Genomic DNA, 12,246 nt, shown 5'->3' with positions numbered 1-12,246 from the left:
AAACAGGCCCCATTGTTGCCACCTTTGTTCGAGCCCCCAGTAGTAATGCACAACCCTGCTCCTGCTCACAGCATCATTCACTCAGTAATCCCAGGGACACTGGAAAAATGCTATTGGGCGGCCGTGGCGTTTATTACATAATTATGGAACCCATTTATTTGCCACATAATCCATCATCTGCTGCATAATCTGCAGACACCCCAGCCCCCCGCCCCAAAAAATAGTTTCTAGCTCAAATGGTTCAAAAGTTACTAAAAATGCAGCGACACATGTTGCCGCACAGTGGAGGGCCCCTTGCAAAGGCTGACTGGTCACCTCTCTCTTGCTTATTGTTTAGCATTAAACTGGTACTAATGTGGTGCAACCTATGTCCAGACAGGGTTAACAAGAGTTAAAAAAAATAAAAAATTAGCACTATCATAAAATGTGAAACTTTATGCCACATAATTTGCCTTTTCTTGCCACATAATTTGGTCAGCCCTGCCACATAATTCCAGTCACCCTGAGTATACTACCTTAGCTAGTCTCTGCACATCCTCTCACTCAAACTGCAAACCAAAAGCTCCCTCCCTCCCCAACACTGTGCGCTCTCACCCTGCACGTCCTCAGCGCTCTGGGTCAAACCTAAACCATGTTTTTGCTGGCATGTTCCGTTCCTGACATGCATCAAATTCAAACCAACTCCCATGGTCTACCAAGCAATTCACACCAATACAACACACTGCCCTGCAGTGAACGGTCCCTTAGCAGGCAGACCTACACCACAAGAAGCTGAAGACCTGGCTCTTCGTACAAGCACCTTGGGGATCACAAACCTACACACCTGCCTAAGCGCCTGGATACCCTCTCAGGTGATTAGCGCGCTATACAAATCAATATAACATAACACCAACTAAATCCTAAAACAGAAAGAAAGAAGGCAGGGCCTTTTTCTTATTGTCCCATGCTCTGGAACAAACCTGCTTTGTAGATGCCAAAAAGTTGGCTCAGTGAGTGAAACACTGTATGTTGCCATGTGCTGTTGGTCTTCTGGTCACGAGTGCAAATCCCAGCAAAGTCAAATGATTACCGAGTAATTTGAGTGCCGATAAATTGGGTAAAAGTGTCACCTTTTGTTTGCAGTGCTGATAAATAACATTTGACAGAAATGTGGTACGAGGCGCTATATGAAAATGAAGCAGCCCCCTGCAGAGTATTATCAGACAAATAACATACTTTTCCGCATGTTCTTTGCACACCATGCCACTGAGATTATACAGTAATTAGGGAATGCAATGTACATTGGCACTGCACATATTTTTAATTGTATTTCCTGTGTTGTTTCTTATGAGCTCCCTGTAAATATGTGTTGTGAATATTGGTAGTGACAGCGTGGAAGCACGACCTCGGCACATGTCTCACGAATCCACCACACGCCAGGAGGCGCATGTTTTCTGGCACAGACAATTGCACGGCCCCGCTGGATCCACTCACCCTGCAGCGCGGCTAAGGAAGCTAGCAATTAAAATCACTTATGCCAGCTTTATGAAATATTATGTGAATACGCAGAGGCATAAACATCTTTCCTTAAAACTCAGCTGCTTTTTATTGAGTCTTTAACAATAATTACGTGTTTTTCTACATTTCTTGGCGCTGTAAGCAACAAGTTTCACTATTAAGTGAATTGACAACATGATAGACAGAAATCTGTAATATTAATTTTACAGTATGATCTACTATCTTTTTTAAAAAAAGTCGTAAGTAAATACTGTTAGATGTAAACATCGAAATATCTGTCACTGAATAGATGTTTTACTGGTAGGCCAACCTTCCTGTAGGTGGGTGATTTCTGTTATGTTCAGTATGGGCATAGCTCCCAGTGCCACTGTTTCTGTATCTAGCTTTCGCTGCCTCTGTCTCTGTCTCTGTCTCTTTCCCTAGCTCCCTACTTCTCCATCTCCCCCCCCTTCTCTCTCCCTCTCTTTACATTTCTGTCCGGAGACAAGAAGAGTGATTGATCAGTAGATGACACTTGAAGTTTAGCTAAAGAATTTAATTAATGTCATCTGTATTTTTGGGTTTTCATAAGTCTCAAATAAAAACTGAATTTTCCAGAACTCTCTAGCCTAGATTGACAAAGATTTTGAGTCAGGGTTACATCACTTTTTAAATGTAGCCGTGACTCAAAATCCTATATAGTATTTACAATGGCATGCAAATGTCTATTTCTGTGGCTATGGAAGGAAAAACAACGCATTGCAACACACTGCGCTTCCTTGAGGGAATTTGCGTTAAGTGGGCCTTCCATGGGTGGTCCATAGCCGTTCCTGTGTATTCATCCATGGATTTTGATGCCATCCCATATTTATAAAGAGCTGTAGACATGGGTTTGCTCCAAAATGGCATGCCTGTCTGAGGCTGAACTAACAAGTCAAAATATCCTTATTTCTCCGTGTTATTTCCTATTTGCCGACGTGCTGCAAAAGGAAATAACCTCAATGGATTGTTTGTGTGCAGAAAAGTATCCCTTCCTGCACAAAACTATCCTGACCATAACACAGGCACCCTTGCACTATGGTGTAAGGCTGTTTGCGTTGGCGCAAAGCTGCACAACTAGCGCCAGCACAAGAGGAGAGCAGAAGTGTGTCATTTCTTTGAAGATATGGTGCAGTTCTTCTCTCTTCCTTTCACGCAATTCAGCGCAGCAACTTCACTTGCAGTGCGGCGTTGCATGAAATGTTAGTTGACCTGACCCTTTGTGTACTGCCTCATGTAGGCACTGTTGTGTTGCATTCTGTGTGGTTCTAATGTGATCCACGTTACATGATACCTCAAAGGCCCTACCATGAGAAGGGGGCATGTTAAACCGTACTGTAAGAGGGTCAAATAGGGCCACGTTCAATAACGGGGGACAGTGCAGTTCCACCAACGTTGCTGCACGGAACACCCATAAAGCAGCACATTCCCATTGTGGTGGAGGCAAAATACCGCAGACAGCAGCTATGCCCATCAGGGTGGATGGCCAACCTGAGCCTGTCTCCTTCTGCTGTTCGCATTAAATGCTGAATCAGCATTATGGTACCAGCTCTGGGTCACTGCACATCTCTCTGCTGCTATGTTGTGGTTTGCCCCAAGGGTGGTGACACTCCTCACTGAGACCTGCCAGACTATAGGAGAAGCCATAGATCCTCATTGAGGGTCACCTTCCTGGGGTAGGAGGTCATTGAGGGCCACCACCCTCATCGAGATCAAGGGTCACCTCCCTGGGATAGGAGGTCATTGAGGGCCACCTCCCTCATCGAGATCGAGGGTCACCTCCCTGGGGCAGGAGGTCATTGAGGGACAGCTCCCTCATCAAGAGTCACCTCCCTGGGGTAGGAGGTCATCAAGGGTCACCTCCTTGGTGTAGGAGGTCATCAAGGGTCACCTCCTTGGGGTAGGAGGTCATCAAGGGTCACCTCCTTGGTGTAGGAGGTCATCAAGGGTCACCTCCCTGGGGTAGGAGGTCATCAAGGGTCACCTCATTGGGGTAGGAGGTCATCAGGGATCACCTCCTTGGTGTAGGAGGTCATCAAGGGTCACCTCCCTGGGGTAGGAGGTCATCAAGCGTCACCTCCCTGGTTTAGGAGGTCATCGAGGGTCCCCTCCCTGGAGTATGGCAACTACACAGCTCTCTTCTGCCTGATGGAGACATTCTTGCATGGCGGGTCAGCCGACTGCTGGCAGGAATGGTGCACTAGGCAAGTGAATGGTGAGATTAGAACCTTTTCCTGCTGCATCAATTGTCAGGTGGGATTGCTGTTTTAATGAGAGCTAAGCAAGTTATCGCACCAAAACCGGTGTCTGACGAACGTCTCAGATAGACATTTTATACATTAGCTTGGTTAAAAGCCCTGAGGTTTTAAAATACGGCCTTTCAGAATAATTATTTCCAAAATTATAATTATTGTTACTATGAAAGACATGAGGTTGATACGATAATATTAAGAATATTATTATATTCTTAATAATATTATTATTAACCTATTAGAGTCAGGGTTTTCAGCCAAGTTAATGGATATTATGTCCCTCTTATATTTTGCTCAGAGAAATAGTAATATTAATGAAAAAAACAATAAGAAAACTAATAATAATAAGCATAATAATCGCAAGAATCAAAAACATAATTATACCAATATTAATAACTATCATTCTTATTATTATTATTATTATCAATCTATATATATATATTTATTTATTTTTGCTGGTATTCTTTACTATCAGCATTATCATTATTATCATTATTATTATTATTAATAATAATATTTGTGTAACCTGGTTGTTCTAATGGCTGCTTCTTTATTTGTCTGTCTCTTCAGCGCCAAGATACCCCTTCGGGGTCATTCGCTGCACTATATCAGGAATCCATTAACATGAACGATTACAGAGGGAACATGTGCAAACCCCCCAGTAACTAGACACCCGGCACTCGAGGAAGAATACCATAGAATAGGGAAGCATTTGTAAGTTACAGCGACTAATGTATGACTGTGGCGACATGTATCGCATGGATATTGCAAAATCTGATATTTACTTGGAACCATTGAAGATGACAACAATAAAAAGAATTGTAAAAAAAAAAAAGAATCCAATAACATACCAGTGTTGTTGTTATTGCTATTGGTAGTAGTATTATTGTAGCCATTCGTAGTGTCGCTGTTATCACTCCTGCTCTGCAGAGAGTGTAGAAGGGGCACAATCTCCCTTGTCTGAAGGGCCTGAGGTGGGGGAGCACACAGAGGTTAAGGTGACTTCGGACCATCACGTGATGGATCCAAGAGAGTCAGATAGAACTCGAGGGTGACAGAAAGGTCCAATGTCTGTTCTCCACACCATTTAAAAAAACTTCACGAACTTTGCAAAGTTTAAGAAAGAGCAGAAGTTGTCTTTCAAAAGCAGGTCTGCAGGGGAAAGGTTCCCCCATAAAACATTTCTAGTGGAGAGTTCTCTTGGTAAAATGTTTTCTTGTGATACATGTGTCCAAACAAAGGTGCATGGAGTTGGGAAACTGGGCAAACCTTTCAAACTGTGTAAGCTATGAAGTATTCAGACTTCGACAAACTTCAAGGGAAGAGTTTAATGCGTTGCCGCAGTGTAGAGAGGAAGCATCCTGTCCCACAGGTTCAAGGTGGAGGATGGATCCATGATGTGTTTAGCATTAAAGTGAGTATCTCAGCATTGGTGGAGCCTAGGAGGCTATAGAAAGACTGATGTGTCGTTTGGTCTGTGCAAAGAAAGTATTCATACATTAAAAACACAGAATGCAACACGAGTCAATAACATAACATGGACTGGAACAAGAAAAAAATACTAAGTGCTGGGATAAAGGGGTACGATATTTAATTGAGAAGGGATGCAGAAGGGTGAATATAGCCTTATTATCCGACAAGTGGGCTCTACTGGCCATAAAAGGCCTGCTCCAGTGTTCGACGAGGTCCTTTAACTAGGCCTGGGCAGTAAATTCCGTTCCGCTCACGGAATTTGGGTAATTTCGCGTTCCGCGGAGAATGCAAAATTGGCCAAAATTCTGCATTCCACGGCTTTGCAGAATTTGCTTGTTTGCGTTCTCAAAATGCGTGTTCACAAGATATTTCCCCCCGAGCACGCAAACAGCGATCGCAAACAAGAAAAAAGCATTGCGAACAAGCAATTCCGCATATTCGCAGAATTTCTGCGTGTTTGCAGAGATTTTTACCGTTTCGCAGAGCTTTGCGTAGCACGACTACGCAAATTCTGCCCAGCCCTACCTTTAACAAGGGAGCGTGCCTTTAATGGCTGGTAGAGCCTGCAACGGAGGGCTCTAAGGCTATTAGAACATTCCGCCGTAGAGGGCAGAATGTTCTCATTTGTAAACAAAGGCCTCACAGATCCTGAGGGGGTTGAAATCCCCACGGGCTCCGTGAGACCTTTGTTCATAGCACAGCTGTGAACAAACATTGTGAATGTTGATGCTCGGGACTTCTACCAGCCATTAGAAGCCCGGAGCACTCCATTGTTTACAGAGGAGCGCTCAACATTCCAGTGTTCTAAAATAAAATTGATACTATAGGAAGGTTACAAAGCAAGTGAAATGCATCTAACAACTATGTTAGAATTGTGCCTCGCAGATTTAAGGTTGATAAGAAAAAAGGCACCATGACCAGTAAAGTGTACATCTGGAGGGCATTCAAGTTAAAAAATCCTGAAGATTTTCCAAATGTATGCCTGGCATTCCTAAACATAAGAAAAACACTCGTAACAAGATTCCATATTTTGCTTACCCATTAGTCCCAAAAAATAACTTTCCCTCGTCTGCTTGGATAACTTTTTGGATAACTTTTTTCCTGAGGTCCTGACCGTTCATCAGCCAAATACTAGACAGCCTGTTGTGCTTGCGCTAACTAGCTGATCTTCACCTCCCATCTCATTTGCCATATCCAGGGCCGAATTTTTTTAAATAATAAGTGCCAGTGTCCAAAGATTTCGTAGAAGCTTGCACTCGGCGCTGCTGAATGTCGGGGTCGCCAAATTCTAAGTCGGCGTAGTCTTGATTCTACCTCATGCGTCTTTCATCCACCACCATATAATCTTTGCTCCATTATCTTGCTCTTACAGGTTCTATATCTTTTTCCTCCCTTTGTCACTGTCTTTCTATTTTTTCTTCCTCCTTCTGACTACTTTTTGTGTTTTTCTCTTTCTTCTTATGGGTCAAAGTGTTATTGGGAAAAATAAGTGTCAGTTCCCAAAAACGAGTGCTGGTGGTCCCACCTGCAAACACTGGTTAAAACGTTTCATGGAGCATTGAAGGAGGGTCAGTGAGTCGTACAGGATCACAGTCTGCTGTTTACTTATCAGGTAACTAGTGTAGCAGGTGATTGATGGGTAAACCTTCTGCTAGAAGAGATATGTGGCGCAGTGCGGTATCACTGTCCTCTGAAGACACGAGGTGGTTTCATGCAGTTTCCTCCCCTTGTGTGGGATGTGAAGGGTGAGTGATACTCACTGACATGAATGAGACAGATGGCCTTGTTCAGAGTTTGATGAAAGGTCCATTGGCCCCGTTGGTCAAAAAAGGGATTTACCCATCGGCCCTTGGAGAAGGCCGACCACCATTTTTAGAGATCTCAGTGGACATCTCTTTGCCTTCAGCAGAGCTGCCATCGCGGGGGCTCTGTTCAAGGCACTGAAGGTTTCCTGTGTGGCCAGTCTTTAATGCAGCTGTTCAGCAAACGTTTTTGTTCTTCAAAAACAAGTTCCCAAAGATTATGTAATTAATAGCCCCTGACACGCTGGGAATTTCCTCCCAGGGGGTGGGGGTCATAGTTTGCGTTCCTATTCAGCACACCAGGCTTTCCCTGGCGGTAGAGAACAGGAAAAAGTATAAGGAGGGCCCACCATGGAAAGTGCAGACGGTATGAGGCACTTTCACCAACAGCCCAATACAAGATGGCCCGTTAGTCAAAGGTTTCCGCCAGTAGAGCCAGCGGGCGCCCGCCCGCAGAAACATGGCCGCTCACTACTCGAGACAGAGCGGGTGGACGAGGTGCACTGCTCCCTTTGCGGGAAAGTAGCCTGTCCAACGAATTCTGAATAAGGCCAAAGACTTGGGGAAAGATTTGAACTAGAGGTGACAATTGGGTCAAGATATTTGTGACGAGACTATATTTGCCTCAATATGTAGGTTATCTTACAGATTGCTTTGTACAGATGCATATGAAACCTTGATGCTCACAGCATGCAGCAGAGCTGGGAAGGCATTTGGGAGATGCCATTTGCAGGACAGTGGTGAGGGTCCCATAGTTCAGAGGAGGACAGGGTCTCCCTGTGTTCAGTTGTAACATCCCTGCCAAGCCAAAGGTGCAACCCGCAAGTCCCTTAGACACTCAACCCCTTTGGGGATCATTTTAAATTGGGAGGAAAAATCACTGCTGCTGGGATAAATGCGCAATTCCATGCAAGGCGACTTAAACAAAAACAAAACTGGGCAGCACCACTCATGTTAGATCAAACCTACATACATTCAGGTATGGTACCCATATTTCAGATTATTAAGGATGGTTAACCACCTGACAAAGGTTCTATGGTTTGTTTAAAAGCAAACTATCATCTCTTATATCAGAAAATGGGGGCATTGAGGTTTGATAACAGTAAACCCCTCCCCCACACACACAAACATCAACAGATACTCAATGTAGAATATTGTGAGTAGGCGCGAATCACAGGTGGGGCCATGGACAGAAGATTGCTACAGGGTCCTACCAACCCAAATTCACCCTGTGGATATATGAATCCACTCAGCCATCTCACCAGTTGGCTGGTACTTCCTCTCGAGTGATGCTGGGTCCTTGAGCTAGGTGGGGTTTCTGGTTCTTCCTAAAGACGTCGTTCTTTTATCATGGAGAAGGTTTGTTCCATCTGACGTACAATTACTGACATATTTAGAACTCTAATGCTGAAATGAATTGAGCAGCGTTAAAGAGGGAGAGGAAAACAGCACTTCCCAAATGCGGGTTGCAGTGGTCTGCAGTCCCTGTTGTGTACCAGCCAGAAAGGAGGAAGGGTACAAAACAGGGCAATGGAACCAAAGGTAAGATAAGAAGGAGGAGTTTAGGTATCAAAAGGGAAAATATTAGAAGCCTTAGTTGGTTTATTGCCAGGAGCGTCATATTCAGAGGTAGTCCCCAAACAAAGATTCCTGTCAACTAGAGCAAAGTGTCGAATGCAGGTACATGTCTTTTGACCGTACAAAAGAGCAAGCATTGGCAATGCCAATAGGTCTGTCCTTTGAAAGCTTTTGACAAGCGCATACCTATCAATGGTGGAGCAGGTCCAGTAGCACCGGAGCTCAGGGCTCTGAGGAGCCCGCTGCACCCTGATTAAGGCTCTTATTTTGCTATCCAACAGCAAGCAAGTGCGGGTCCTATTTCCAAGTCTTCATTGGGGTCCATGGCCCCATTTGCTATGCCACTGGCCTGTGATGGTTTATTTATTTAATTGTTTTTGCAAACATATGTAATAGGCCTTAAGAGTATAGTGAAAATGCGGCAGTTTGAACGTGGCATGCATATGTCTATAGAATAAGAGGAAAAAAAACCTTGGCAAAAAAAAAGAATCATAAAAAAATTTATCAAATGAAAGAAAAAATGAAATCAAATATTGACATACTGTACTGGCTCTGTAAGTGGCTTTTTAGACGGATGTGTACATTTGGTCAAGCAAAATGCATCACTTGCAGAGAAGAGAGCCAATGATTGGAGTGGGCTGACCCTTTAACAACAGGCTGTGTGCTTTGGAGGGTGGCAGGTGAATGTACATGACAGCTAAACAGACAATGGATGGAGAGAGATGACCGCAAGCTCCTGTGCGCAAATATGTGTTTTATAATTATTCTTATTGGAAAACATGTGGCTGGTGAGAAGTAAAGCTACACCTTTGCCGAATTAATTTTTTTTAATTGCTTTGATTTATATTTTGCAGCATGCGTGTCAACTGCTGAGCAAGCCATTATGCTGCTGCTGAGTCTCGGGTAATTAGAATCCTTATCAAACCTGGGCCCTGATATACGAAAACTAAAAATTACAATTCATATTTAATGAAAAATATCAACTCTTTTTTTAATATACTAAAGAAACCTGGTTTTCTCTAACACATGTTTATGATTTGCAGTCGCAATTTACTGAATCATAAAATCCGAATCAGTAAAATTAGCAAATTGCAAACGTCGCATCGGCACTCGGTGATGACATAAGCAAACCAGGAAGTGAGGCAGGTGCATTATTTCAGAAGTGAGGAGAGGGGTAGAGGCTGTTTGTATTGTATTGTTGCAGGATATTTCATATCCCTTAAAGATGGCAAGCTAGGACTCACAAGATGATGAGCCTTTTGTTGAACTCAAGGAAGAAATGCTTTTATTTGTTCAGTGATAGAGTCGAACAGCAAACTTGTAATTAAATTTGTACCTGTTTTTTTAGGAAAAGATTCATAGTAGGGTGGGTTGAACAGGTGCAGCTTTTATCCCTCAATGGAGATTTGTCAAATTGCTGGCAACGTATTTCAGGACTGTGATTGTTGGTTCTGTAGTTGGGTAGAACTTGAACATGTGCTCTATTTTGTGCGAAGAAACGCTTGTCAAACCATTTTAGAAGAATTATGATCTCTCAGCAGACATCTTGAATTGAAAAGTATTATTTTAAGGGCAATATTTAGATACATTTCAAGCCTTAAGGGCCCATTAGGATGTAGGGCGGATCGCCACCGCCCGCATGGCGGTGGCGATCCGCCCTACATCGATCCGCGATCTGCCCTACATCCTTCCCCCGCCCGCCACCCATTTCCCCCACCATACTAATACGGAAGACCGTCCACCACTTTTCCGCCCGGTCGACGAGTCGACCGGGCGGAAAAGGGTTTAATATGGTGGTGGTGTCCACCGCCATCCATATCAGGATGCAGGCGGGAGGCAGCCTTTCCGTGGCGGCAACATGCGGAGTTTGAAGTTGGGGGCCCGTTGCGGGCCCCCAGAATGTTGGGGGCTGGGGGTGCACATGGGGGGTACCTATGGTACCCCCCTGCATGTGCATGCACAACATGCATTTTTGGCATTGCGGCAGGTGATGCTGAAAGCACCGCCCGCCGCAATGTTAAATATGCAGGATGCGCCCGCCAGTGTGGCGGGCGCATCCTAATCACCCCCACCGGACCGCCGCACTTATCGCGGGCGGTCCCTTTTTAAGTCAGGATGGCGGGCAGACAAAGTCCGCCCGCCATCCTAATGATGCCGTTAGTGAGTTGTTTGAACTGCTAGACTTCTATGCGCCATGGGTGGGATAATGACGATTAAATCCTTTTTAGTTCTGGCTCGACAACACAGATGTCTTCAAGAAAAGTTTTACCAATTCTTTAGATATAAATAGAGTGAGTTTTGGCTTTCACAACATGCATTTTTGGCATTGCGGCAGGTGATGCTGAAAGCACCGCCCGCCGCAATGTTAAAAATGCAGGATGCGCCCACCAGTGTGGCGGGCGCATCCTAATCACCCCCACCGGACCGCCACACTTATGGCGGGCGGTCCCTTTTTAAGTCAGGATGGCGGGCGGACAAAGTCCGCCCGCCATCCCAATGATGCCGTTAGTGAGTTGTTTGAACTGCTAGACTTGTATGCGCCATGGGTGGGCTAATGACGATTAAATCCTTTTTAGTTCTGGCTCGACAACACAGATGTCTTCAAGAAAAGTTTTACCAATTCTTTAGATATAAATAGAGTGAGTTTTGGCTTTCACTAGATTAGTAATTATATGGTAAGGCATGGGGCTAGCATTATGCATTATCCCTTTTATTCAGCATTCTGAGCAGTTCTTTTAAAGAACCGTAGATCATATGAATGAACACATAAACTAAATAGAACATGGTAACCCCATATAAGATCTGTGTCCTCCATCTTCCTCTTCTTGTTTGCTGCTCAGAACACAATGTTACGACTTTTGTTTATAATGTTTCTTTTTAGGAAATGTGTATTATTTGTTAAGTCAATTAGGTTTAGTAAAATTCCCACTTTATTCAATTTTTAGGTAGCGAATGAAAGCAGGTTTCACGGTAGATCCATCTGATTATTTTGGCAAGGTGTATTCAGGGATACATGTATTACTTTCTTTCAAGGCTCTCCATAAATATTGAGAAATACTTTTAGGTGAGACAACATAAATGTACGGTAATCGGAAATGCACAGAAATCATATTTTTACAATTGGACTTCATACCTCACAGAAGCTGGTGGTGTTAATTTGCGTCAGCTGTTGCACATGGACGCCTCTTGTTTTCATAGCCGGGCGCCGCTGATCGCACTTTGCAGTTCCTGTTAATTGACAGGTTTCTTGCATCAGCTGCGGCCCCACCCCCTCTCCCCCACCCCCACTAATCCCCGTCCCAGATGACCTTATTAAAATAGTGATAAATAAATAATGGGGACATGTATTTACGAGTCTTTAATGGATATTGAGGATAAAGTATCTTGGGTGGATAGTAGTAAAGATGTAAGCCTTTTTAAGAAAATGTAGTAAGTTGTGGCTTAACGTTGATGTAGGTTGTTTAATTGTGCAGTTGGATACATTTTAGCATCTATGGTTTTATGATGTTTCTTAAGATTCTTTATTTGGGTTTGGGTATTATTAAGAGACTAATTAGCACAGGAATTAGGAATTCTGTGCATGATGCAGTCAGGAGCCTTTTAGGAATCAAAATAAAGGAGACTGT

The 12,246-nt window shown here is 43.8% G+C and overlaps 1 protein-coding gene across 3 annotated transcripts in view; it reads right to left on the bottom strand.

Moving 5' to 3' along the window:
• The window catches only part of LOC146859108 (protein spinster homolog 3-like), a 363,281-nt gene that overhangs the window by 206,663 nt on the left and 144,372 nt on the right, over positions 1 to 12,246 (bottom strand). The gene's annotated exons all lie outside the window — the stretch shown is intronic.

This window comes from Triturus cristatus, chromosome 3_2 (assembly GCF_964204655.1).
Source record: "Triturus cristatus chromosome 3_2, aTriCri1.1, whole genome shotgun sequence".
NCBI classification, from domain to species: Eukaryota; Metazoa; Chordata; class Amphibia; order Caudata; family Salamandridae; genus Triturus; species Triturus cristatus.
This window is presented reverse-complemented; position numbering and strand designations above follow the sequence as displayed.